This window comes from Pleurodeles waltl, chromosome 10 (genome assembly GCF_031143425.1).
Source record: "Pleurodeles waltl isolate 20211129_DDA chromosome 10, aPleWal1.hap1.20221129, whole genome shotgun sequence".
NCBI lineage: Eukaryota > Metazoa > Chordata > Amphibia > Caudata > Salamandridae > Pleurodeles > Pleurodeles waltl.
Window position 1 is genome coordinate 1,023,199,308 of NC_090449.1, and position 26,871 is coordinate 1,023,226,178.

Sequence of the window (26,871 nt, forward strand, 5' to 3'; positions counted from 1 at the left end):
TGTAGATGACTCTTTGGCCAAGTCCTCCCCCCCTTTCTTCCAAGTAATGTCTAACTGCAGTTGCAGACTAGATTTCACCTTAAAATGGAAACAGAGCTGCTGTCACAGAACCTCCCCCTCTCTATATCTGTACCTAAACTAGTGAAGTCAGAAATCTAGGCATTATGTTTGATTAAGGTTTAATCTTTGCTCCCCAAACTAATAACCTGTATCTGTTTTGTTATCTTTGGAAAGGTGAGAAAAATGCTCCCACATTAAAAAAAGCATTGTAATTCAAGGGACTATCTCAGCTAGGTTACATTATGGAAATGTTATTGGATGTGTGTATGTGTGTACTTGTAGGGCTTAACCTATCAAATAGGACAGCAGAGCACGGCACAGGATCAAAGGCAAGAATAGCATCAATAAGTAATAGGAGGAGTAGCTGGTTATTGGATTGATACTGCATTGTGCTGTAGTGTTATTTAAAATGGAGGTCTTCAACTTAGTTCTAAAATAGAGCAACATTAGTGTTGGCCTAATGGATATGGGGATCCTGGTTCATAGCTAGGAAATGCCGGCTACTTAGTTTTTCCTTTTTACACTTCTAAGTTTTCAGTCTTGTGGCTTGGCTGTGGGTGTGCACAAATTTCTGATCAATGAACACTTTACATAGTTCAAATAAAGCTACTCAAGAACTGTTGTACCGGAGAATAGCTGACTAGATGTTGCCCCAGCTTGCAAACCTGGAATGGCTCCCAGTAACCAAAAGAATCTTTTATACAATATTTGGAATGATTCACAAGGCCATTCATGTGGCTGCACGAAATTTTCTCCAGGAGGAATTGTATCTTACATGCACCTGGACTGCTAGATCTGAATGTTCACCATGTCAGAGGTCCCTGTTCAGGTGGCCACTTCTGTTAGAAAGGGGTGGTGTCGTGTCACTCGCCTCAACTCTCTTTGTGCCCAAATCAAGACCTGCCAGCAATTAGCAAACAACTCAAAATACAATTATTAAGAATGCAAAGGCTTCACTGTTAGATGGGGAGTCCATCATCCATTGTATACTAATTCAGATGAAATTCATTAATTAATAGATCACCTTGCAGAACATAATTCTCAAATCTATTTCCATCAAACTTCTCAAAAAGTGACTTGTACATATCATCTACTTGACCCATGTGCCCCTTACTAAGGGGAAAAATTTCACTTCATAAAAACTCTAAGGGCCAGATGCACAAATGTCAGGTTTTGCAACTCGCTAATTGTGAGTCTTAGAGACTCGCAATTTATAAGTCACAAAACCTGATGTACAACAGTTTCTCAGAATCTGCTAGTGATCCCCAAATGGGTCACAAGGGATCAGGTTGCAAATTGCGACCCATTTGGGAATGTTATGTTAAGAAATTTCTAGAGCACTGTGAATGCCCAATGGCTGAACTCACAGGGATGGTGGCCTGCTGGGGTCAGCAGACCACCATGCCTGTGACTGCTTTTTAAATATAGCAGTTTTTTTTAATGCAACTCCTTTTTCCTTAAAGGAAAAAGGGATGCATTCCAACCACTGCCTGCACTGAAAAAATGTTTGCACTCCCATTCACAAAGGGGAAGGGGTCCCTTGTAGACCCCTTCCCATTGTCGAATGGGTTAGTACCAATTTGAAATTAGTATTAACTGCAATTGTTTTGCGACCGCATTTACGGCCATAAAACAATCAGACATACCACTGCGACTCACAATTAGGAAGGGACGCCCTTGGCATGCCCCATCCTAATTGCGATTTGCGATTCGGTAAATAGATTACCAAATCGCAAAATAACAATCCTTTGTACATACCAGAATGTTTTTTTCTGTGCACAAATGGCCCGATTCGGGCCCTAAATGTGTTCAAGACATATATAGTGTGGGCATTCACAAAACAAATTATATTCAATGAATATGTTAAAACATTATTTGGCCAGTACTCCACAGCTCCATTACAAATGCAATTTCTACAAGATAGGTTCCTATACAAGGGCCAGACTGGAAACTGAAACCAGCCCCTGCAGAAATGATCAACCTAACCTACACTGCAGGAGAGCACTGCTAAACTGTGGAAACATGGCTTTCGTAGCTGGGTCATAGCAGCCAAACATCTGCTAAAAGCAGCCCTCTAGAGTACAGCCTACTGAGAAAATGAGAGAGTGGAACTATAGCCACTCCTGCCCATGGCTCTCCGGACAAGATTTAATGGCCATTCCTTGAAGAAGCTGGCACAAGATCCACTTTGTTAACTATCTCGAACACTTGATACTAAGCCTTATCAAATGTACAATCGCTTTAATCAATGCACATTGAACGAACAAGTGAACATTAATTTTATTTAAAGTACATTTGAACTAACATCCATTTGAACCTACGATTGTAGAAAGAATGTATGTTTAAACCAATGCATGTGCATTCACAATACAAATGTACACTGAAGTGGTATTCACACCGCATATTAACATGATTCAACTTAACACGTACCAAGTAAACTGACCATAAATATTGCTTCTGCAGGCCCTTGACTAAGCAGACATGGAAAGATAACTCTTAACTGTCTCCTATGCAGCTGCGCTTAATCACTGCCTCTCACCTAATTTATCACAAATTAAAGGCATTTCGGGTGCAGTATGCAAAGATTTATAAAAATCACTGAGATACTGAAATAAAACACATAATAGTGATATACAAAATCCCTACCTAAACCTTAATGAACACCCATATTCCAGGAAACAGCTTCCTAGATTATTCAGGAATAATTAAGATGTTTGTGTGAGGTAATTATGTATTTTCCTATTAGTACTTTCAGACTTGTTTTTATGTGGTGTAGCCAACATCTATTGTAACTAGCTTCCATGGATACCTTTGTTTTAGTATTTGGCATTTGGTAAAGCATACATTGCTATTTTGACAGGAGTGCTTATTAGCTGAGTGATACCCATGTTATCAATCTAATAAGGATGGAATTCTGAAATGCCCTTGATGGGATTTGAATCAGTGCCCTACAGGTTACAGATAGATCAGAGAGCACATGTGTATATCTTCATCTACAGACACATCAAGATCATGTGAGTTAAGCAGAATGATCACTGGAATGTTCTGACTTTACGCAGATATCATTTATTTTGTACACTTTTTGTTTAGACAGTCTTAGATCTGCCTTTCATCCTTCGAAAGATGGTAAATGGAGTACCACAAACTGGGTAATAGTAACATCTGTTATTGTAGGATGTGGAATTCCTATTGCCAGGGGCATATTGTTTGGGGTCAAGGGCAACACGTTTTCATGTTTATTTTGTCCTTGGGACAAGTAGGCCCAACCCCCTGGAGCACAAACCCTTCCGCTGCCAGTTTACAGAGAAGGGAACCGTCTGCAGTTCAGGTAATATTAATGCTGTTCAAACTTGAATTTATAGTTCAAAAATGAAATGCATTCAGTATTAGGGTGAGCACTGTAAATAGACGTTTTAAGGTCACTCTGCACTACTGACAGTGGTTCCAGTAAAAAACAAGTGTACACAAGTTTGAAAACTTTAAAAATATGAGGCTTAGTATAATGCTCCCAGGATGCTCTCTGATTAGATGCAAATGTTAGCAGAAGTTTGTAAGCAAGAGAGATGATGCTTTGCTTTCAAAATAACACAGTCAGAAAAAACTGACAGTAAGGGAAAAAAAGGTTTTATACTATGAAATTTTAGGTGCTATTTCTTTGAAGCGTCATTTAGTAAAATGTGTTGATGAATGCTAGTATTTCCCAAAAATATTCTAATGGGAAGCATGAAAATAAACAGGCACTGGCAAAGCCAAACGATCTGACATTTTTTGTGAGTCTTTTGATTTCGTCAATGCGCGTCGTGTTTTGACATGGTTTTGCCAGGGGCTCTCTCAGCACAGCACCTGTCCTGAGTGAGTCTGGAGTCTAAAGGGGGGGGCCGTGTTCTTTGCAAGGGGCCCCCCTCTAGGTTAGTTACGCCACTGATTGCCACAGTAGTTCCTGGCACTGAAGAAAACTACTTTGTGTGCCACTATGCTCCTTGTGGAAGAGCAGAATGCGATCACTCACAGTAAAGCCAGCCAATAGATTGAAAGGAATAGAAGTTTAATAGAAACAAAATGTCTTTGTTAACACCAGACCTAATTAGGGACCCAAGTCTTAAATAAAGTCATAAAAGTGCACCCATTTTACATGTCTTTGAATTACCGGCTTTAATGAATTCACAAGAACTTACAAAAGTAGACCAGGAAATCATACACCTAGAAAATATTTGTGAACTGTATTTTAGCACAAGCAAATATGCATGTGTAGATTTGCTCATGTGAAAATCTATTGAGGGTTTACAAGTTCACTTTCCCTCCAACAACTTTTTCCCCAACCCTGGAAGAACTTCTACTTCTACCATTGTCAGGAGTAAACTTCCAACCTTTCTCATTATGGGAAAGATTAGAGATTAGAGAAGAGCTGGTGAGAATCCTTAAAAAATGCAAGTTTGCAGACTCAAAGGCATTCCAGCCCGGGAACTATTGCTTACTGCTTCCTCTAGCCTGAGTATGTACATCTGCGGAAAGGTGGCAAAATAAGGAAATTGAAATAGTAGGGATTGAAATTGCAAGTATTCAAGCCCTACTATAATAGTAGCCCTGGCATAATCAGAGAGGCTATTATCAGAGCTCTTACATAATGAGATTGCTGCCATAATTTGTCGTTGCACTACATGGCGCCAAAGGGACAAGTAGATTTTTTAACAGGACAAGTATATTTAAGAAGCAACCTGTCCCATGGACAAGCAGATATTTTATTAAATTCCACACCCCTGTTATCTGTATATGACTATATGACTTAGAAATGCTTACGTCTGGTATTTACCATTAGCTTGTGAGAGGAGCTTGCAGTCTTTTCATCTGTAGTAGGAGTGTCCCAGGGATACCCCTGCTTTCCACTTCTTCATGAAATCAGCAGCTTCCATTTTTACTGATTTCCCACCTGTAACAGGGTCCAGTCATTGCAGGCCCCACACGAAGCATTACAGGAAAGAACCAAGGGTGATTGTCTACTTGTGATTGGCCTTGGGTGGGTCAAAGGGATCCTTTGGGAGGGTCTGGCCCACCCTCTAGAACCAGGCCTGATGGAGATGTTGATCAGCGGAGTGGGTCTGGTGGTCAGACTGCTTCGAAAAGATATGGGGAAAAAAAAATCTCAGAGAGTGAAGGAAGCAGAGAACCAGATCTCCACCAAAGAAGACTCAGAACAGGCAATGTATGATATTACTCGCTTGAAAGATAACGTGGCCTTCTTGGAGCATAGAATAAAGGATGCAGAAGTTATATCATGACACAATAACCTGTGCCTCTTAAGGATTCTATAGGGCACAGAGGTCCTAGACCAGATGGATTTCTGACCATTTGGCTGAAATCCTGGCACCTGCAGACGCGTTATCTATCTGTATCATCATCGATAGGGCCCATAAATCCTTTGTGATGTAGCCACAGCCTTGGGCACACTCAAGGCCATCGATTGCTCATTTTCTGAATTACGCTAATAGGGACTGCATACTACAAATGCTCCAACTTCATTCTACTCTACTAACAGACTTAGCTCGAGTCAGCATATACCTAGACTATACCACGCATGTGCAGTAGATGGATAGATCCTATATTATAGTCAACCAAAAGTTGAAGGCAAAGCAGCTGATCTACATGTTAATGTTGCATGTAAAACTTAGTTATACACAACTGGAAGACACACTTCTTCAAAATACCACAGGCAGTCTGAGGCTGGCTATATCTATGGAACCCAAAACAAGGGGAGCAAGGCCACGAAGGAACAGAGGACAAAAAAGGAGCTTGCGCCCCAGGGGACAGGGCAGATCAGGGGGCCCAAGACGACATCAGCTAGGATCCTTGATCGAGAGGTGGAGGGCAGTACAGACATATCAGCAGCACAGCACTGATGAGCGGGAGAGCAGCACTGAGAGGCACGCTGCCACTGACATAGACCCTCATGCTGCACCTTCAAATAACTCTGAAGTCGTAGCTAAATAAAATCTCAGTATCCTTTAATATTGGAACTGCGTGAGCAACACAGTGTTAAGTCGGAGGTGTTGAGGCTAACATTATCATATTTTTGACACAAGGAATTATCATATAAACTAGTAGTGCACTGCAGGGTCAGCTGTATAGAGATATACTTGAAGTCGTTTGCAGTCACTCGGAGTACAGTTAGGGCCACATACACCGTAGTATATGGTTTACACGTTGGGCTTGGGCCATGGATGTTTCGCATTCAGAACTGTGTGGGGAAGGGAGTTGGGCCTTTTCTTAGTTTAGGTAGCATTAGTTTTAGTTTTCACCTCATGCAATAACACATGAACACTCTACTCAACATTATGGTACACTACAAACCCTCAATACAGATATACAGGCTGTCAATGGAATAATAATAAAATTAAGAGAGGGACAGTGTTTCATTACCTTAAGTGGCACACCCTTACTACTGCTACAAAAGGCACACTTACTTGGCAACAGATGTCTCTTACTATCCCATGGGGATGCACTGGAGTATATCATGCTGGCTACACATTCACATTTCGTGGAACAGCACATCTCCTACACAAACTCTTACACAGCTATTGTAGTGTGTTCAAAGACACACTACAATAGCCTTGGCAGATTTTTAGGAATAGAATGAGAAGTGGGTGAGGCATACTGGGCTATTGCACTGATCTATGCCCCGTGCGCCCCCCAACCCTAATTTGATACACTGAAAGCACACATAAGCTTGCTACTACAATCTTCCACTGCACAAAAAGTTGTGGGGGTTAGAATTTAACTCAGTCATAAGCTGATGCCCAATTAGTTTCTGATGGCCTGGGTCTACTGAGGATAGGATTATCAAGTCATGCTGATGAAGTCCTGGTCTATGTCAGCAACCCGGAGACCACACTACCACAGTTGATGTAAATGCTTCAGATATATGCAGTAGCATCAAGCTTAAACATGAATTGGTCTAAATCCACCTGCATTGCTCTACACAGGACACATGATGACATAAAGGTAACCACGAACTTTCAAGGGGGGGCCAATGATTCAAATACCTTGGTATGCATATAACGCTAACCAGACATCAGACAAGGGACTTGAACATTGTTCTCCTAAACACCCATGCACGATGCAACATGAATATGGAAAAAGGTCTCCCTCCGAACATCGCAGGTGGAGGAGCACTATTCAAAATGGCAGTCCTCCCAAGACTGCTTTAGACCCTGCAGAGCTTCCCCTATGAATCAAAAGCAACATTTTTCCAAACTATACAATTAGCAACTATAATGTTTCTGTGGGCTGTAGGACAACCGCAAATTGTGTATCACAAATGTGTGCTGGGTCCCTATGATGGAGAACTTGGGATAGCAGATATTCAGTTATACTACTGGGCCAGCTACATTGTACCACATAATGAATGGTTATTCGCTGATCGATATGACCCTGCAGTAGCCGTAGCAATACGGAACACTCAATCTACTTTATGGTTCACACAAACACACTGATCTTACCCGTACGACCCAAACATCTCCAGGCCTTGAAAAATCTACCCGCCCACTGACTTTGCTGAGTCCTATTTAATCAGGTCAAGCTATTTTTAGGACCTACTCACCGTTCTGGAGAGTTGAAAAAGAAAAGGTGTTCTGTTCAGTCAGAAAGTGAAGGAGTAGTAAAAACTGCCTTTGAAAGTTAAGGAGCAATAAAGGCGCCTTTAAATCTTGTTATCTTGTCACATTTGTGTCCAGAGACAGAGGTCAAAAGTCAATTTTCCTTCTGACTGCAGAGTTACAAGATTTTGCAAGGTGAACTCTCTGACCTGCTGTACAAAGAGTTATTTAAATGTGTCTTCGGGAAAACCTGACACCCTACAGTCTTTCATTTCACACTGTCAACTATACAAACATTTCAAAATATATTTCAGTAGTTCTGAAAAACAATTTTTTGTACTTCTGTGTGATTAAAAAAATATTAAAAAAGAACAACAACAAATCAGTACACTTTACTTAGTGATGTGCAAAGGATAAATATGTTTTCTGAAACCCAGTTTTCACAGATTATTGTTAATACACTATATAGATTTATCAGTAAAGATGCAAGTTAGTGGGAAGGTTTTTGGACATTTCTTGGAAATTTACTGTCTGTAAATGACAGTGTTCTTGCACATCATGCATTAGCAATATATATATACAGTATATATTCAAAGTGATTGTTTAAACGGAAACTGAGGAACACTCGGGCCCTGATGGCAATGCTATAACTAAACTCCAATGCTATTAGTAAACTAAGAGGCAAGTCACGGGTCATGTTTCCTCTATATGTGGGCTAGATTCTTATTATACATGGAGCAAACATTTAGTAAATTCAATCAAACAAAAGAGGGGTTTTTGTACAGCAGAAATGCCGAGCTCACATATTTGAAAATGCACTGGTACGTGAGAATGAAGAAAAAGATGACTCTGTAAACTAACATATTTGCCTAGGATCATACAATTTGACACCCGCTTACCGGTTAGGTACATTACAGTTAAGTCAAGTAGATTGTTACTCGAACTGCAAGTCTAGTAACATTTTTATAATTTTTTGAGGCCTGACCTCTCGCATGCTAGTACCAGGCACTGAGATGGATCAAATGGCACAATGTGCTGATTGCAGAAACATCGCTATAGAACAGCTACTGGCTAAGGCACATAGCAGATTTGGTGAGGGGGGGTTCCTCGCTTAGGACAATACAGGAATATCTACGCTAGGCAACATCTGGAAAGGGTGCTTTAATCGTACATTTAAATATCTTAGGACACATATGACATACATAAATTGCAATTTTATCGCTACCTATAATTGTGCCATATGCCTGACAATTACCAGTTTGGGCCTATTAAGGCAGGTCTGGATTAAGGACTAGAGGCAGAACCCATAGCCTGTTTCAATCTCTTAGCACCTTCTTGGTGTCAGGCACCTTCCTGTGGGGTTACTCTGGATGTATTCCTCCACCAAATCGAACCACACACTCTTCCTTCACATAAGTAATGTTATCTTATGTTTAACTGTAAAGCACAGTATCACCTGAGAGGGTATCCTGGCACTGAGCAGGTGTGTGTGCCTAGCCCTGTCTATGTAAGCTGGTTAATTGAAAAGCCAAGTCTTCAGCTTCTTGCAGAATTCACGAAGCGAGGAGGCTCTGATCTGGAGTGGGAGGTTGCTCCATTCTTTAGGAGCGATGTAAGAGAACGCCCATCCTCCTGATCTGGTACTACAAACGTGTAGGAAGTGTGCGAGTAGGGAGTCATGCGGAGCATAGGTGTCTGGATGTTTAGTGGAAGGAGAGGTGACAGTTCAGGTAGATGGGGCCTGAGTTGTGTAGTGCCTTGAATCTATGTGTGAAGATGTCTGAATTGTGCGCGTTTGCGTATCTGGAGCCTGGGTTTTCCCTGAGGTGTGGTGTCATGTGAGTTCTGTGTGAGAGATCGAGGGTGAGTCTGGCTACCAGTTCTGAATGGTTTGTAGTCTTCTGGTGAGTTTCTTGGTAATCCTGGCCTAGAGAGGATTCCCATACTCCAACTTAATAGGGGCCAGGGCATGGGTAACAGTTTTTCTAGTGTTGCTTGGGAGCCATTTGAAGATCTTCCTCAGCATCTTCAGGGTGTGGAAGCAGGGTACAGTGATGTTGTTGACTTGTGCGGTCATGTCCAGTTTGCTATCAGTGAATATTAAAGGGTTTCTGGCATGTGTTCTGGTTGTGGGTCCGAGTTCGGCCAGCTGGAGTCCTCAAGTGAGATGTTCTTGTTGAAAATGATTACTTCTATCTTATAGGTCTTCAGTTTGAGACAGCTGACTTTTGTCCAGTTAGAGACTTTGGTCATGCCGAAGGTGAGCTTGTTTCTTGTGTTGAGAGTTTTGTCCGGTTGGGAGTCTTGTCTGGTTGCTTCAACGCTGCGCCACCAAGAGTTTGAGCTAACTTCAGTTTTGCACAACCATAACAACATGGCTGATTACATAATGGCCAATCCTATAAGCTGTTGCTTCTCGTTCCTGGGTATACTTCTCATAGTTGGACGCTGGTAGCTTAACAGTGTCTCCTAGGGTAGAATTTTGAATCCTCTGGGTAACACCATAATGTATCCCTTGATCACTTAAGACGCCATGAGTGGGCTAGATGCCTATCGCCCCAGGCCTGTTTTGCACTAAATTTTTACGTTTTCAATTGTAGGCTAGAATAAAGTGTTCAATTATTTAAAATATGGCAAGTGCTCCTTCTATTAGATGCACCTGTTAAGGATCTTTTGTGTGGTAGTTTCCGCTCTGCTCCACACGGACTCATAACATACTATGAAAATACCACACGGTCCCATAACTAAACACGGCTTGCTTACGCTACACTTATTACAGATACATCCTTAAACAGCGCCTTTAGTGATAACTGCACGTTGTTATAAATAATAGAACACTTCGTTCAAGCCTACAATTAAGAAGATAAAAATGAAGTTTATGACATTTTTATACCATTACAACTTTTTCAAAGATACAGACATTTGCTAAATAATTTTACTGCCATCAATACAAAGCAATAACTCCAACAGAGGAAATTATATCGACATAGAGGAAAGATCTACTTACCTGATTGTGGTGTCCTTACCCTAAAGGAAAGGTCCAAATTTCCCTTCCCGTGTGAATGCCCTATAGAAAGTATTTTGATAGTGGGAACTCAGATAAGGGGTATGGACCGAAAACCCCTTCAGAGAATAAGAATCCAAAACTGGTTGAGGATGAGAACCCACGTAAGTGATTCCAAAGAGGAAAGAAAATCTTGAAGCTGATTTCTCAATAATTGAATGATAGTGTAATACATATAATAATTGGAAGAGAAACTTGCGAAAGAACTTGATGATTTGCTGAATGTTCACAGTCTTTATTCATTGGCTCATAAGATACATTCGAAGATGATTGGCGAATGTAGAACAAAGCACAACCATTCATTGGTTCATAGATACATTAGAGTATGATTGGCGAATGTGGGTCAATAACACAGCCGACACGTGTTTCGCCCTCTATGGTGAATCCACCTAGAGCTTTCTCAAGGCTGTAATCAATTGAAAATAAGCGAATTAGAGGCCTTAGTAGACCAATTAAAAATAAACCAATTATAAATAGGTGAGTTAGGAACATGCATTGTGACATGCAGGGCTGTAACCAGTCCGTGCTTATATTCCTAGATTTAGCGTGATATAGGTGATGGTTAGAAGTAAGACAGAAGGTCTGAAAATACCCAAGAGAACCATTGTTTAGAGGTATAATATTACATAACATCAGTAAAAAGAGGGAAAAAGAGAGGACATGGTGACTCCCTATTAACCTAAATTAGTTAGTCCACGTGTTACTGATGGTAATTACTAGACAGCTCGTGAAGAAGATATGCAAGTTACGTAAGTTACGGTGCTGGCACATCAAAGCAAGGGTGCAAAGTGAGTTTAGAAATCTTCTCAAAGTTACTTACGCATGCTCTTAAGAAGGTTCAAAATAGTATCAAGTAACAGAAGGGTCATACCATTACAGTAATCATGTTTATGCAGCACATCTTGTAATAAATGGTCTAGATATTGAGAGAAAACAATTCAAACGAAAAAAATATCTTTCAAGAGACTGGAACAGAGATAGTAGTCACAAGTTGTAATATCAAGAACAAAGTAAGGAAAAGTAACATCATTACAGGGAATCTAATGATGGTGCTTGATATAGTATAAGTGTTATTCATGAAATTATTCTACAGGAGATTGTTTGAATATGGTAATTTGACTCTGATACAGGAGCTATACAGTTGTTCCGATATTTAATTTATGGGGTAGCCCATGATTCTCTATCAAAATTTAAAGTAAAAATATAAAGTCCAAAAAGTGAGAGTCTCTGTGCCTAATGTGATAAAATCCCTGAAATTAGAGTGGGGGACTTACCCAAATACCGGGAGATAGTACGATGAAAAGAGAACCGGCAGCAATTTGCCGTGTTCGCGTCTTAGTCGGTCGCCATCTTGAAAAGGTTACTACATGCGTATGCGTGCTTATATATGTGAAACATCCACTAGCTCAGTCCTTCTTTTCCTTTTAGAGTCCTAGTTGTTAAAGTATCGAGAAATGACGGGCACCATATTGGAACGGGCTGAGAACTCTGAAATTAATAAAATTAAGAGTAGTTCTGCAAACAGTTGAGTCAAACAAAACAAGAGCGAAAAGAAGAAAGCAGTCAATAAGTCATAGTAGGAAAGGGTGAAATAGTCCTTCGTCCCGGGTGACGGGAGGCAAAAGTACAGCCAAAATTGTATTAATACAGTACCTGCTTAGGGAAGTCCTACAGGAAAAGTAAACCCTAAGTTTCGAAAGTGGATTGAAAAATAGGAATCATCTTGTGAAAATTAGTAATACACTTATAAACAAGGCGAATGGATTGAGAAGGAGAAGATGTAAAGTATAGTCATAGGGAATATTGGTAGATATGAAGTGAAGTTATAGAGTGTCAATAGCCTCCACCATAAAGTCTGTGGAGGGTGTGAAGATCAGCAAGAGGCAAGTAGGAAAGTAGAATTTCATTCACAATTCCTTATCTAGATTTCAAACAAATAAGGACTGTATAAAGAGAGGTATTATTCCATCGATAACCAGAGTTACTATATATAGGTGACATAGAGACAATCATGTGTAATACAGTAGGTATAGTCAAAATTGACAAGCTTAGTAGCGGGGTATGGCTTACTATATAGTTTTGGTAAAGAATACATTTGTGAATACTACAGGGATCTGATAAGTGAAATACAGTCAGAATGTAGGGTGGATCTGATTCAATTAGAAAGAATGTGGTAACAAATACAAATAACATGGAAAAAACTGTAATTGATACAATGAATGTTGTCAAGTTGTCAGTCTTGTTCCTAAGGAGAGTCTTTCTCTGTATTTGGATGTGACACTGCAAGCTCCCGATGTTTATTAGTGCAGCCAAAAGTGACATTCCGGGTCCTTGTTAAGTCCTCTCCGTACTGTGTCATATCGGATAATGAGGTGGCTTTCATTTTGGCGTAGTTGGAGTTCCAGATTGCCACCTCTGGGGTGAGGTTTCAATTATAGGAGGACACAGAAAGTGAATGTTCGGTCATTTGGATGATGTTCAAGGAAGTGTTCCACCAAGGGCAGTTTGATGTCATTTTTTTGTATATTGCGGTAGTGTTCTTGTATCCAAATCTTCAATGCACAGATCGTGCTCCCAATGTAAGCTTGTTTGCAGGGACAATTAATCATATAGACTGTATTAGTGCTATCACAATTGATGAAATATCGAATCATAAAAAACTGATCCTTGATCAAAACAGATTTGGCTTTTGAGAGACCAAGTTTACAAATTGAGCACTTTGTGCAGCAGTAAAAACCTTTAGGTCGTGGTATGGCACTTTGTTTGGAAGATGAGTCAGAGTAGAAAGAGGAACAAAGTTTGTCTTTGAGATTTGGTGCTCTTCTGAAACCAATTTGGGGGTAAGACAAGAGGTATTGGTTAATAGATGGGTTATTCTGAAGCAAATACCAGTGCTTGCGGAGTAGTTTGCGAATCAGGTAGTGACCATTGTGGAAATCAGTGATAAAACGAATCACAGAGTTCTTGTCTGCAGTTTTGGACTAGTTGAGCATCATGTTGCGGTCTAGTTTTGCATAATGTTCCTTAATCTTATTTAAATTTGGGGTGCTGTACCCTCTGGTAGACAAACGTTAGATAATTTCAGAAGAAACTTCCTCGTAGTCAGTCATATCACTGCAGTTCAATCTTGCTCTCCTGAACTCTCCTGCAGGGATATTACGAATGATGCTAGATGGATGATAGCTGGAGGCATGTAGAATGGAATTCGCTGCAGTCTTCTTTCTATGGAGGTGAGTGTGTAATTGATCATTTTTGATGTACAGGGTTAGTTTTAAGTATTCAATTGTAGTTCTAGAGAATTGATATGTTATATCAATGTTCCATCGGTTGGGAGTGAGAGATTCCAGAAAGAGTTGAAGTACGGATTCTTGACCCTGCCAAATTAGCAAAATGTCGTCTATATATAGCGACCCCAAAAGATTATGTGCTGGGAAAAATGTTCAAAGTTATCATTCCAGAGCCAACATCTTTCTATGGCTCCCATAAGAATGCATGCATATGGTGGCGCAAACTTAGCTCCCATCGCTGTCTTGAAGTTGGAGATAAAATTGACCTCCAAAAAGAAAAAAGTTGTTCTGAAGATAAAACGAGAGCAGTTCGATTATCATTTTATTGCGTTCTGTATATTGGGCCGATCTTGTGGAAAGGCAACTTTTAACTGCTTCTATCCCATCTTGATGTCGAACAGATGTGTAGAGACTAAGCACATCTATTGTGGCTAGGATGTAATCAGACTGCCAATCAATGTTCTGCAGTTTTTGTAGTAAATCCTTAGTATCTTTTATAAAGGATGGTAAATTTTGCATGAATGGTTGTAGTTCAGAATCTATAAGGGTACCCAGGTTGTATCAGATAGAGTTGATTCCTGAAATGATAGGTCTGCCTTTGGGGGGGGGTTTGTCTCCTTTGTGTATTTTTGGTAATACATATAAAGTGGGGATAGTAGGATTTTATATGAAAAGGAAATTTCATTCTTCAGACAAGATGATTTGTTTAGAATGCCAATAGTCTAACAGATGCTTAAGTTTCTTTTGAATCTCACGTGTGGGATTTGAGAGAAGCTTTTTATAGCATGTTGTGTCATTAATTTGGTTATGAATTTCATGTAGGTAATCATGTTTATTGAGAATGACTATATTTCCTCCCTTCTCAGCTTCTTTAATAACAACCGTATTAGTCTTCTTTAATTGATCGATTGCCATTTTATGTTTAGTATTGACATTTGATGGTAAGTATTGTTGTTTCTTAATATATTTACAATACTCTTTATCCAGGTCTTGAGTTATTGCTGTAAAGAAGAGGTCAATCGAATTGCCAGCAGACAGAATCGGAGTGAAAGTAGATTTAATAAGAAGATCAAAAGATTTGTATGATGAGCTCTCAATATCCAGTTCCTGGGTGTCAGAGTCACCAGATCCTCTGGGTTTGTGCACGTTCCCAACACTGAACAGCTCCAAGACTCTGATAGATAAATCACAGAGACTGAGAGAGTTCAAGAGGGGAAGAGGGGATTAGGAAGGGAACAGCTGGCAAGGAGACCTGTAGTAAGAAAAAGGTTAGAACACACAATATGAAAATTATATCTCCTGAAATCAATACTAGACTTATGATTCTAAGCTTAGTCACTCTGAAAACATGAACAATCTAAGAGTTAAGTTTAAAATGACTAAGTTTCAAGATGGCCGAATACCTGTAGGGGAATCAAGATGAATTAAATGAAAACTTTCTTATTCAAGTACTTTCCTTTACATGAGAATCAGAAAAACATTCTGACTAAATTTTAAACCTGTTCTATAAATCCTGTTTTGAGAATGTATACTAGGACCATACAATATTGCATCTAGAAACTCTGGCCTTCTGTGTACTCTTAAAATGTTTCAACACAAATTGCGTATATTGCATATATATATATATATATATATATATATATATATATATAGTAAACACCATAAAAGGATTGTGCACCATGAATACCACAATATGGATTCAGGAAACAAATCACATAACTTGTCAACTCGAATATTACATAAAAAATATCTTAGAATAGTGGCATACAACAAAGAACATGAATTAAACTCAAGGAGAGAATCGTGCGTCTTGCCGATTCAAGTGTCACCATGTAAAATACCAAGAAATGGTAGCACGCAATGAATATCAAAGTCAAATCATCATTAATTGAATCGCGTGTCTTGCCGATTCGAAAAACACAATGTAAATGTCAAGAAATAACAGCTCACAATAAATAACAAGATCAAAGTACAATGAAACGAATCGCGCTTCTTTTGCCGATTCTTAAGCCATGTAAATGTCAAGAAATGGTAGCGCGCAATGAACAATAAAGTTAAATCCTCAAAAAACGAGTTGCGCGTCTTGTCAATTCGTAAAACATCATGTAAATGTCAAGAAATAGTAGCGCACAATGGACAACAATGTTTAAACACCATAAAACGAGTTGCGCGTCTTGCTGATTCTTAAGTCACCATGTCAATGTCAAGAAATGGTAGCACGCAATGAATAACAAAGTCAGACTTTTATGAAACAAATCGCGCATCTTGCCTATTTGTAAACTACCATATAAATGTCAAGAAATGGTAGCGCGCAAGTAATCTGTTACTCATTTAAGAATTAAACCAAGAATATGAAAATTCTAAATAACGGAGTCGGGATAGTCCAACCACCGTCTTACCGCCTGGAACAATGATCACCAATGAAGGATGAAGGGCAGAAGACTGGAAGATCCAAATAGGCTGCCGGGACAGGAGCTCAGGAAGAAGCTGCTGCTCTGCACCGGGACCTCTGAATAGTGAGCACTGGGAGTTGGGCTGGCTCTCTTTTATAGAGTCTTGGCCCAGCCCAGAACCACGCCCAGGCATGTTGCAGGGAAAGTCTCTGGAAGGCCCTGGAAAGGGACCACACCCTAACACACTCTGAAAACCTGCAGCAATACATTGCAAAGGAACAGTATTTGTAAGCATATTAAAAATAAGTTTTCAGGATTGAACTCTGCAATGCAAAAGCTTAAACCACAACATATCAGCACAATGCATAAATTAAGTTGTTTTGAGAGTGCTGGGTTTTTGCATTTTTGTCGCCAATAGAGCGCGTACTGCTCTGGTGTTGACACTAGGCTACTTCAGTGATTGATAAGTCTTGTTCTTCAACGTTGGAAAGGTTACTTAGTAGGCATATTGCTTCTAAATCTTTGGCTGTGAAAACACTTGGAATCTGTGATGGTTGAAGTGAAGAAAGTTTAGGAGCTGTGGTGGAAAAAAAGGATTTGAGTTTAAGTTTACGAGTGAACTTGAAAAGATCAATTTTTGTGCGAACAAGATCCCAACAGTTTGTTGGACAGAATGATAGTCCCCTGTTGAGTATTTCAATTTGGGTGGATGATAAAGTAATATCAGATAGATTGACATTCAAATCTTTTTCTGTTCTCAATGTCTTGCTTCTTTGCTGCCAGCTCTTGTCTGTATACCTGTCAATTTTGGTTCTTCTGTTGTAATACCTGGTGGTCTTGTGCGATTGTCTTGTGTAGTGCCAAGGCGGTATCTTCTGACTTCTTCTGAAAAATTTACAATTGGTTTGCAAAGTTGACATTTTTCAATTTCTTCTAATGATTCAATATCTGAGGAGGGAATAGTTTCCGAGCAGCTAGGTAATTCTGTGGCGGGATTAAGATCCTTGATGTTATCATACTGTTTCCCAAAGGTGTAAACTCTGCCTAGTTGATAGTCAGTTAGATCACGTCTGAATTTTCTATTTTTCCTCTGAATGATGTCTTCTTCATAGTGGTCGATGATATTGTTGAGGATCTCATAATTTTTTACCGAAATGTCACTGGAATGGCACTTTTGGCTGCACTAATAAACATCGGGAGCTTGCAGTGTTACGTCCAAATACAGAGAAAGACTCTTCTTAGGAACAAGACTGACAACTTGACAACATTCCTTGTATCAATTACATTTTTTCCATGTTATTTGTTACTGCATTCTTTCTAATTGAATCAGATCCACCCTACATTCTGACTGTATTTCACTTATCAGATCTCTGTAGTATTCACAAATGTATTATTTACCAAAGCTATATAGTAAGACATACCCCGCTACTAAGCTTGTCAATTATGACTATACCTACTGTATTACACATGATTGTCTCTATGTCACCTATATATAGTAACTCTGGTTCTCAATGGAATCATACCTCTCTTTATACAGTACTTATTTGTTTTAAATCTAGATAAGGAATTGTGAATTAAATTCTACTTTCCTACTTGCTTCTTGCTTATCTTCACACCCTCCACAGACTTTATGGTAGAGGCTCTTGACACTCTATAACTTCACTTCATATCTACCACTCTTCCCTACGACTATACTTTACATCTTCTCCTTCTCAATCCATTCGCCTTGTTTATAAGTGTATTACTAATTTTCACAATATGATTCCTATTTTTCAATCCACTTTCGAAACTTAGGGTTTACTTTTCCCGAAGGACTTCCCTAAGCAGGTACTGTATTAATACAAATTTGGCCGTACTTTATATTTTAACTTTAAATTTTGATAGAGAATCATGGGCTACCCCATAAATTAAATATCGGAACAACTGTATAGCTCCTGTATCATGGTCAATATACCATATTCAAACAACCTCCTGTAGAATAATTTAATGAATAACACTTATACTATATCAAGCACCATCATTAGATTCCCTGTAACGATGTTACTTTTCCTTACTTTGTTCTTGATATTACAACTTGTGACTACTATCTCTGTTCCAGTCTCTTGAAAGATATTTTTTTCGTTTGAATTTCTTTCTCTCAATATCTAGACCATTTATTACAAGATGTGCTGCATAAACATGAATACTGTAATGGTATGACCCTTCTGTTTCTTGATACTATTTTGAACCTTCTTAAGAGCATGCTCAAGCAACTTTGAGAATATTTTTAAACTCACTTTGCACCCTTGCTTTGATGTGCCAGCACCGTAACTTACGTAACTTACATATCTTCGTCACGAGCTGTCTAGTAATTACTATCAGTTACACGTGGACTAACTAACTTAGGTTAATAGGGAGTCCTCTCTTTTTCCCTCTTTTTACTGATGTTATGTAATATTATACCTCTAAACAACGGTTCTCTTGGGTATTTTCAGACCTTCCGTCTTACTTCTAACCATCACCTATATCACGCTAAATCTAGGAATATAGGCACGGACTGGTTACAGCCCTGCATGTCTCTAATTTGCTTATTTTCAATTGAGTACAGCCTTCAGAAAGCCCAAGGTGGATTCACCATAGAGGGCGAAACACGTGTCGGCTGTGTTATTGACCCACATGCGCCAATCATACTCGAATGCATCTATGAACCAATGAATGGTTGTGCTTTGTTCTACATTCGCCAATCATCTTCGAATGTATCTTATGAGCCAATGAATAAAGACTGAACATTCGGCAAATCATCAAGTTCTTTCGCAAGTTTCTCTTCCAATTATTATATAAATTACACTAACACTCAATTATTAAGAAATCAGCTTCAAGATTTTTTTTCCTCTTTGGAATCACTTACGTGGGTTCTCATCCTCAACCTGATTGTGGTGTCATCTGTGGACTGAAGGGACTGGATCCTGTACGCACTGATCCATAAAAAGAGAGTAATGCTCGGTGGGAAGAGGCAAATAATACTTCTGAAAGACCTACATCACACTACTCTGGCTCCGAACAGAGATATGATAGGTATCAATCAAGATATGGTAACGAGAGGGCTTGAAGCGACCATGGACTTTCCTTTAAATTTGAGAGTAGAAAACAAGATCAGGGGATCTGTGAGTTCAATGATTGACTGTGGAGGCTTTCTTGGAGAGTTTTGGTCACAAATTAGGATGAATATTTATTTTGTGAAGACTTATGTTTGGGTAACTGGAGGTGTCTTCTTCTTGGGGATGGTGCGGATGTTGTTTTTTTCGATGGTGCGAGTCAAAGATATTCAGAAGTTCTGCCAGGAGGGGGCTTTCTGGGTTGCTATAATCACTTTTATTTTCCTTTCTGTTGTCTCTCTATTTTCCCGTTCCTCCCGCAGGAGATGAAATATTACTATTAGGATTTGCCATTCAGCGAACCATCCAATGTAAATTATGAAAGGGTCGTCTACGGAGCTCATCGTTCTTGCAATGTTATCCATCAAATCTTGTTCAGGGCCTATAACACTGGTGTGTACTTCTTAATAGAAAATAACAGTGAGAACGGAAGCTGCTGAACGACGTCTTTGTAGTAGGTAGATAAAATCACAAGATCACTTAAACCACTTTACTAGTAACGGATTGTACGATGGTAATTGACTACATATATTGTAAACAACAGAAGGATCTCAATAATACGTGTTAATGGTAGTTATTTTTTCCCCTCAGAAGAAAGTAGCTTTGAGTTAGCTCAGCAGGGATTCAAACGTATGTCTTACATTTTATAGGCAGATCTTTGAAGCAACTAAATAACATACTAAGATGTCTTATAAGGACTGGAACTTGTAACATGCTGTTAAACCTTAGTCTCTGCAATAAACACAAACTGAGAGCTCTTACTAGGAATCAAATCTGTGGTCGACAGAATACACAGAGCACATTAACCATCTCACTTATATTGGAAACAAAAAACTGCTGGTTACACATAGATGGCTGCAGCAGGTGCCTTAACCAAATGAGCAGTTATTACATCAGAAACACTTGGACTGACGATAGTGACAAAAATAAAGCACAGTGGGTTAATGTGCATAGTGAGAAAACTGTGAGCAATTTGAAAGCCAAAGGTAAACATACCAATGTGACAAAAAGGCAGCTTTTAATTGTCTTAAGTGTGATAAAATCAATACCATAGAACAGGGAAATAATAACACTTATTTCCAATGCAACTTAAAAGAGTGGAAATGGGTGTGTGTGGGTACAACTATATATGAAGGCATGTTTTAAGAAGAGTCACATTTTTACTAGGATGGACTTTGCTTTAAACAAAAGTGGTAAGCAGTATGCAGGGAGAAGATACTCTTTCAGACGATTATAGTAATAAGTTAAGCGTTACAGCGAAGATATGGAGCCCATCCGACCATGACCCAATGCTACCAGATCCAGCTCTCAACTGTCCGAGGAGGCAAATAAAAGTCTAGAATCTCAAATACACAAACTGGCTGTGGTAAAAGCATATTATAACATATAATTCTCATGGCGCAGCACAAGAGTAATTGCATACAGAAACAAGTTATAGATCAGAGGTCTCCAACCTTTTTTGTAATGAGAGCTACTTCATTTCAATGAAATTTCTCCTGATCTACTAATATTGTTAGTGTTCAAATAGTCATCACGTTAGACAACATTACATTAGTGGCCACATATGCAAGATTATCAGGAGTGATTACCTTAATGCATCAGGCAGGGTTGCCAGCAGTAATGTAAAACAAGCATTTGCAATGCAACAGGTCTCGCATTTGCTCGAGTTAGAGCTATTAACGTTGTAAACTCCTAACCTCGACTTTTCTTGCAACATAAATTGAAAGGAAAAAAACTGTGTGCAATCGTGCTATGTAAAACCCAGCGTGGAAAATAAAAAGACAAAGTAGTGCAGAAACCAGGCTGAAAACATGGACCTCGTATGTTTTCAGTACTTGACCGGTGCGCTCGAGGAGTGCTAAACACCGGAAAACGTATGACGCATGCATGCTTTTCACTAATGAAAACAAGCGGATTCTAAAAGGCAAGCCAACGAACCAATGAAAGTGACAGGCGTGACATGGGCGTGGTTAAAAGCCCAAGGAGAGATTACAACAGGAACGGAGCACTTGTGTGCTCGACCCTAAAAAAGGCTTTATTAATGTTGAACGACTCGACATGAGTAACATATGAAAGCTGCAATGTCCCAGACATCAAGATAATAATGTTCGTAATAAGTCTCCATTGCTGCATGAATCATCACTCATATCTCAGCTTTAAATATGTTTTGGAAATACAGCCATTTTTCTTCAAACATCAGCCTATGAGTTCTGAAAATACATACACTTACGTTTCCGTTCAACGCTTTTCAAATTCTGTGATATCTAAACTAACTCAACAAAGCAAAAGCTTCTAATTTGGTAGGCTGAGGTGCACAAAGGAGAGGTACTTACAAGAAGCTACAAAGTTACCTGTAGCTCACAAGATACTCGATAGAGAAGCCTGATATATATCATATCTAAATGGCTGGATACAGAATACAACAGTAACAATGAAGATTGGACATTCCATGGCCCTAGGTCCCAAGTCTGCGGTCCGCCTTTGCCGGATACAGAAGTGGGTGGTAGAGGTGGATGTCACATTGTAGGAGAGACGCCGGGGGCAGGTCAGACTACTGAGTCACTCAGTAAACCTTTTTTTCCACCTCTTAATCTTTCTCCAATGTGTTTGATGCAGGAAAAATCGATGGGTCAACTAATTCAAAGTAGGGACAAGATGCTGCATTTTCTTTTCTATAAACAGGATCATAAACTGCTTGTCAGGCATTCTTTAGGGTGTCTGCCCAGCACTTTGTGCTCATTGTTTTAAGTTACCCTCATTTGGAAAGTTGGGCCACCATTGTAGTCACTGAAATGTACTGGAGTGAAGAGACAATTCGGGGAGACATACCTGGAAATCAACCACTTTTCTAAGTACATTGACTGTAAAATGCTCACTCTGTTAAGTGTTTTACGGTTATTTAGAAAAATATAATTTTCCTGCTTTGCCTCTTTGAGTACACTATTTTCAATGAAATGTTTATTTTTCATCAGCACTTCACTGTCAGAGGTGAGTAACAGTTAAAAACATTGAATGGTTGTGAGCTACTCTTGGATTGTTGGCAGTGCTAGGGACAAAAACAAGTACTGTTGAAGTTAATAGGGCTCGCCTTTATAATGTGAGTGCTAAGCTATTGGCTTTGCTAATGTTTGCTTGAACACGTTCATTAAAGAAAAAGGAAAACATATAAATACTGGAAGAAAAGCAAACAGTTATCTTAGAGTATCTCAAATCTAAACACTGAAATCAATATTTCAAACCTTATAAAAAACATGTTTTTTTTCCTCTAAATTTCACACAGGAAACTCTAAACAGAATTTTAAAAGCTTTCTGCATGTGGTCCATCTTAACAAATAACTCAAAGGACTAGCTGTGGGTATTTAAACGAGCAAAAGAGCTGTCCAAAGATGTTTCAGAATTTAAAGAAAAGAGCAGCAACCCTCTCCCCCGGGAGAAGAAACACTTTATGTCAAATGAAGTCAGAGTGAGTGCAACAGCCTGGCCCTCACCCAGCATCACAAATATGGCTTTTGAGTGCTTGACCTAAACTTTGAAGCAACATGTGGAGGTAAGGAGACAAAAGAAATTTCAACATTATAAAGTCTGCTCTCTAGTAAATCTGGCAAACATATACACATTGGTGTGATTTTATCAACAAACTGGGAGTGGTGAGAACAAATAAGGAGAGTGCCGAGGAGCAGGAATGGGAGGAGGACACATCACACGGGGGCAGCAAGAAAACACATGCACTTACATGGAGTGCTCAAAAAATAAAAACACAATTCACTGATGTGAGCTGTGGGAGGACATATGTGATTCAGTCTGAAGGGTGGCAAAGAAGCTAAGCTACAGGGGAGAAAAGCCATTAAATAACAAGCAAGCAAATGAGACTAACAGGAAAGCTAGCAAATAATGATCAATGGCCTGAACTAAAATCCACTCTAAATATTGGTATAGTACGCAACAGGTCTTTGACAACAGACAGCTAAAAGTTGTATCTAAGCAAGACCTTAAAAAGTACTTCTGAAAGCCACAAACCAGGGAGCAGAGACAGCAAAAATGGAATGAACTTAAGCAGATTTGTGAGGTGAGACTATACACAATCAACCTATGGTCCATCAATATATATGCATTTGTTTTACTTTTCAGGCCTCAAAAAATCATTAAAATGTTATTAGACCTGCAGGTCGAGTAGCTTGAATAATCTTCTCGACCTAACTGTAATGTACTTGTCTCAAATTGTGTGATCCTAGGAAAATATTGTATTTTACAGTCGCATTTTTCTTCATTCTCAGATATGAGTGCACCTTCAAATATGTGAGTTCAGCATTTCTGCTGTAAAAAAATCGTCATTTGTTTGATTAAATACACTAAAAGTTTGCTCCATGTTTAATAATTCTAACCACATATGGGGTACACATGATCCATGCATGACTTGCCTCTTAGTTTACTAATAGTTTTGCCGACAGGGCAGGAGTGTTTCTCATTTTATGTTTAAACACCACATGTAATAAATATATTACTAAAGCATGATGTGGTAGCGCACTGTCATTTAGAGGCAGTAAATGTCCAAAAACATTGGTTTCAGAAAACATTTATCATTTGCGCATCACCAAGTAAAGTGTTCTTTTTTTTTCATCCTATTCAAATATTTTTTTCATCACACAGAAGTACAAAAAATGGTCTTTCGCAGCTACTGCAAGATATTTTGAAATGTTTGTAAAGTTGACTTAGTTATATAAATGTTGGGTGTTAGGAAAAACCTGATACCAAAAGCCTTTCATTTCACTTAGGCCAGACAGTTCACCTTACGAAATCCTGGAACTCTGCAGCCAAAAGGAAAAGTATTTGCATTGCAAGAAGACAAACTGACTTTTGACCTCCGTCTCTGAGCACAGAGCATGTGACAAGAATAGGATTTACAGGCATCTTAATTGCTAATTCAGTTTCTGACTGAATAGAACACCTGTTCTTTGTCCACTCGCCAGACAGGTCGAGTGGAATCTAAAAATAGCTCGACCTCATGAAATAAAACATATATATAACGAGTGGTCGAGTAGATTTTTCGAGTCCTAAAGTTTTGCACCCGGAAAAATTGAAAACAAGGAGCATGCACTAATAAAGCTGTTATGGCTAAATTTAGTAGTCACAAACAGAGCACGTTTTAATATAGCATGCTGCACAACTAACTATATATTGTGCTATCTTGGTTTACAGTATTGATAAGAAAGCAGCTTATGGTTCTCGCATTTCCTCAGAGACCTGCATGTAATATGCTGATCACAGGTTAGTTTAAAGGGTTAATGACTCTGTTGCTGGGATCGTTGTGAAACCTGCAGGTTAACCTGCAACACAGAAGAACTATGAATCAACGCAGGTTTTAACTCAGTCTTTTGTTCTGCAAAGGTTGATGAAATGTGAACCACTGAGTTGTGTACTAATCCCGTTCTATTATTTAGGGCCATAAGGACAATTCCGTTGGCTCACAGGCTATTTAAATGGTCATCAATAGTCTAATCACATGCACAGACCTTAACACCTTACTTAAATATACAGCGACAGAAAGTAAAATGCATTTGTATTTCATTTTATCTCAGGTAACATGTGGTGTGTGTCTTTGTTTCCCTTAAAGGATTGTTGATTTTCCTAGCAAGGTAAATTACTGTCCAGATGTGTTGCCTTAAAAATCACACATTTGTTCTATGATAGGACACGACTTAGGTTCTATTAAGCGTGGAACTTGAAACCTAGCACATTGGACCTACAGAGACAATCAATCCATGCAGCCACTTAAGACTACTGCTCCTCATGACAAAACACAAACTGACCGTTGGTTGTCCTAGAGTACCAATGTACCGAGCATGCTGCAGGTGCAAGCGTTAGGTCACCGGTACCAATACCCATATGCACGATTGAAATCTGGAATCCATAAAGAACAGCTTCCAGAATCCAGCAGGTTAGAACTCTAAGCTAATGCCTGGCTAGAGGTGTCCTGTACAAAGACATAAGATTGTTTGTAAAGACTCGTGCATTCTGCAGCTATCTTACTGACTGTATGACTGCTAGTGGCAGTGGTTAAGGGTGCAGGACATAGGATATGTTAAATAAATAACGGATTGCTTTGCATACTTCAGCCATGCTCTCTGTTTAGAACAGTTATATTTAATTAGGAATGTTTCTAACCAAAGCAATGAGACGCTCGTCCTGCTCTTCTAGTCTGCTTTCTTAGTAACATAAGTCACACCTCTTAAAATAGCGTATTTCCTATGCGTGCAGATCTTAACCTACGCATTCAATAAATTCACTTTTGTGACATGTTAAGTGACACTCGTTTTTTTCATTACACTTAAACAACCTGCTCTAGGTGTATGCATACATGCCATCAAACCCGATTCAGCATAGATGTTCCTGCACAGAGATTCCTGAATTTTGAAGCACAATACGGCTTAATTTGGGATGTCTCCTATCTGAAACTGCCTCTCCTCCAGTAGAAGTCAATAGAGGGAATAAGGTCTCCAAATTTCTTTTTAGAATCTCCCACTTTTCTCTTATAAAATGTTGGCATGTTTTATGCCACATGCATCACGAACGAACATGGCATTAACATAGTATAGCATGCTCCAAGGCACAGCATAAATTATTCCACATTAAGGAAAGTAGTACAATGACTAGTGTGCAATAACAACCAGAGATTCTGACTCATCCCCTCAGTTTTATACAAACAAGTGCACAAGCACTGAGCCCCGATAGCTAGTGTTCACTATTAAAATCAAATCTGCAATATGAACGTACACATTACCTTGTGTTTCGTTTCCCTAATATTTATAACGTTAGTTTTCTGTTCATTGGAGTAATGAAGCAGGTCCTTTTTCTCTGTAAATTCTCACCACGGGAAGTGATTCAATCGCCTTGATACTGAGCGTGCTTTCAGCCAATGGGAGAACAGGTAGGTTGCTGGACCGGAAGAGTTTGACGGCCATCTTTGTAAGGGATGACTAGCGTGTGTTTCGGTTGTAATGCTGGACGTCCTAACGGTTTCATAGCGCGGGACAAACATTCTTCCATATATAAGAAGTGAATAGAGTAGCAGTGGCGCTTGCAGGATAATGTTAGAAAAGGTCACAGAAGAGTTTGGCATCTTAGCGCCACCAAGAATTTAAAATATGAGCCACATTACTTCAAAATACAAAGAAGTTGCTGGGATCAAAATAGATATATACACTGCACTGGAAACACTGTGGCACTTGGCATGACATGAACATTGTGGCAGCAACTACAGTTTCCACCTGGCTGATTTGTTTTACACCAATGTTACCTGTATTGTAATGTCCAGACCAGAGCAACAAGCATTGGTAAAGCCAATAG

The 26,871-nt window shown here is 39.2% G+C and overlaps 1 protein-coding gene across 3 annotated transcripts in view; it reads right to left on the reverse strand.

Moving 5' to 3' along the window:
• The window catches only part of POMGNT2 (protein O-linked mannose N-acetylglucosaminyltransferase 2 (beta 1,4-)), a 141,046-nt gene extending 114,634 nt beyond the window's left edge, over window positions 1-26,412 (reverse strand). Inside the window, exon 1 of one of the 3 annotated variants that reach the window (XM_069211961.1) lies at window positions 26,306-26,412. The gene's annotated coding sequence lies outside the window, so the exon portion shown is untranslated. The remainder of the gene's footprint in view (window positions 1-26,305) is intronic. The other 2 variants (XM_069211964.1, XM_069211965.1) reach the window with 2 other exon arrangements.
• Between the last annotated feature and the right edge of the window lie 459 nt (window positions 26,413-26,871).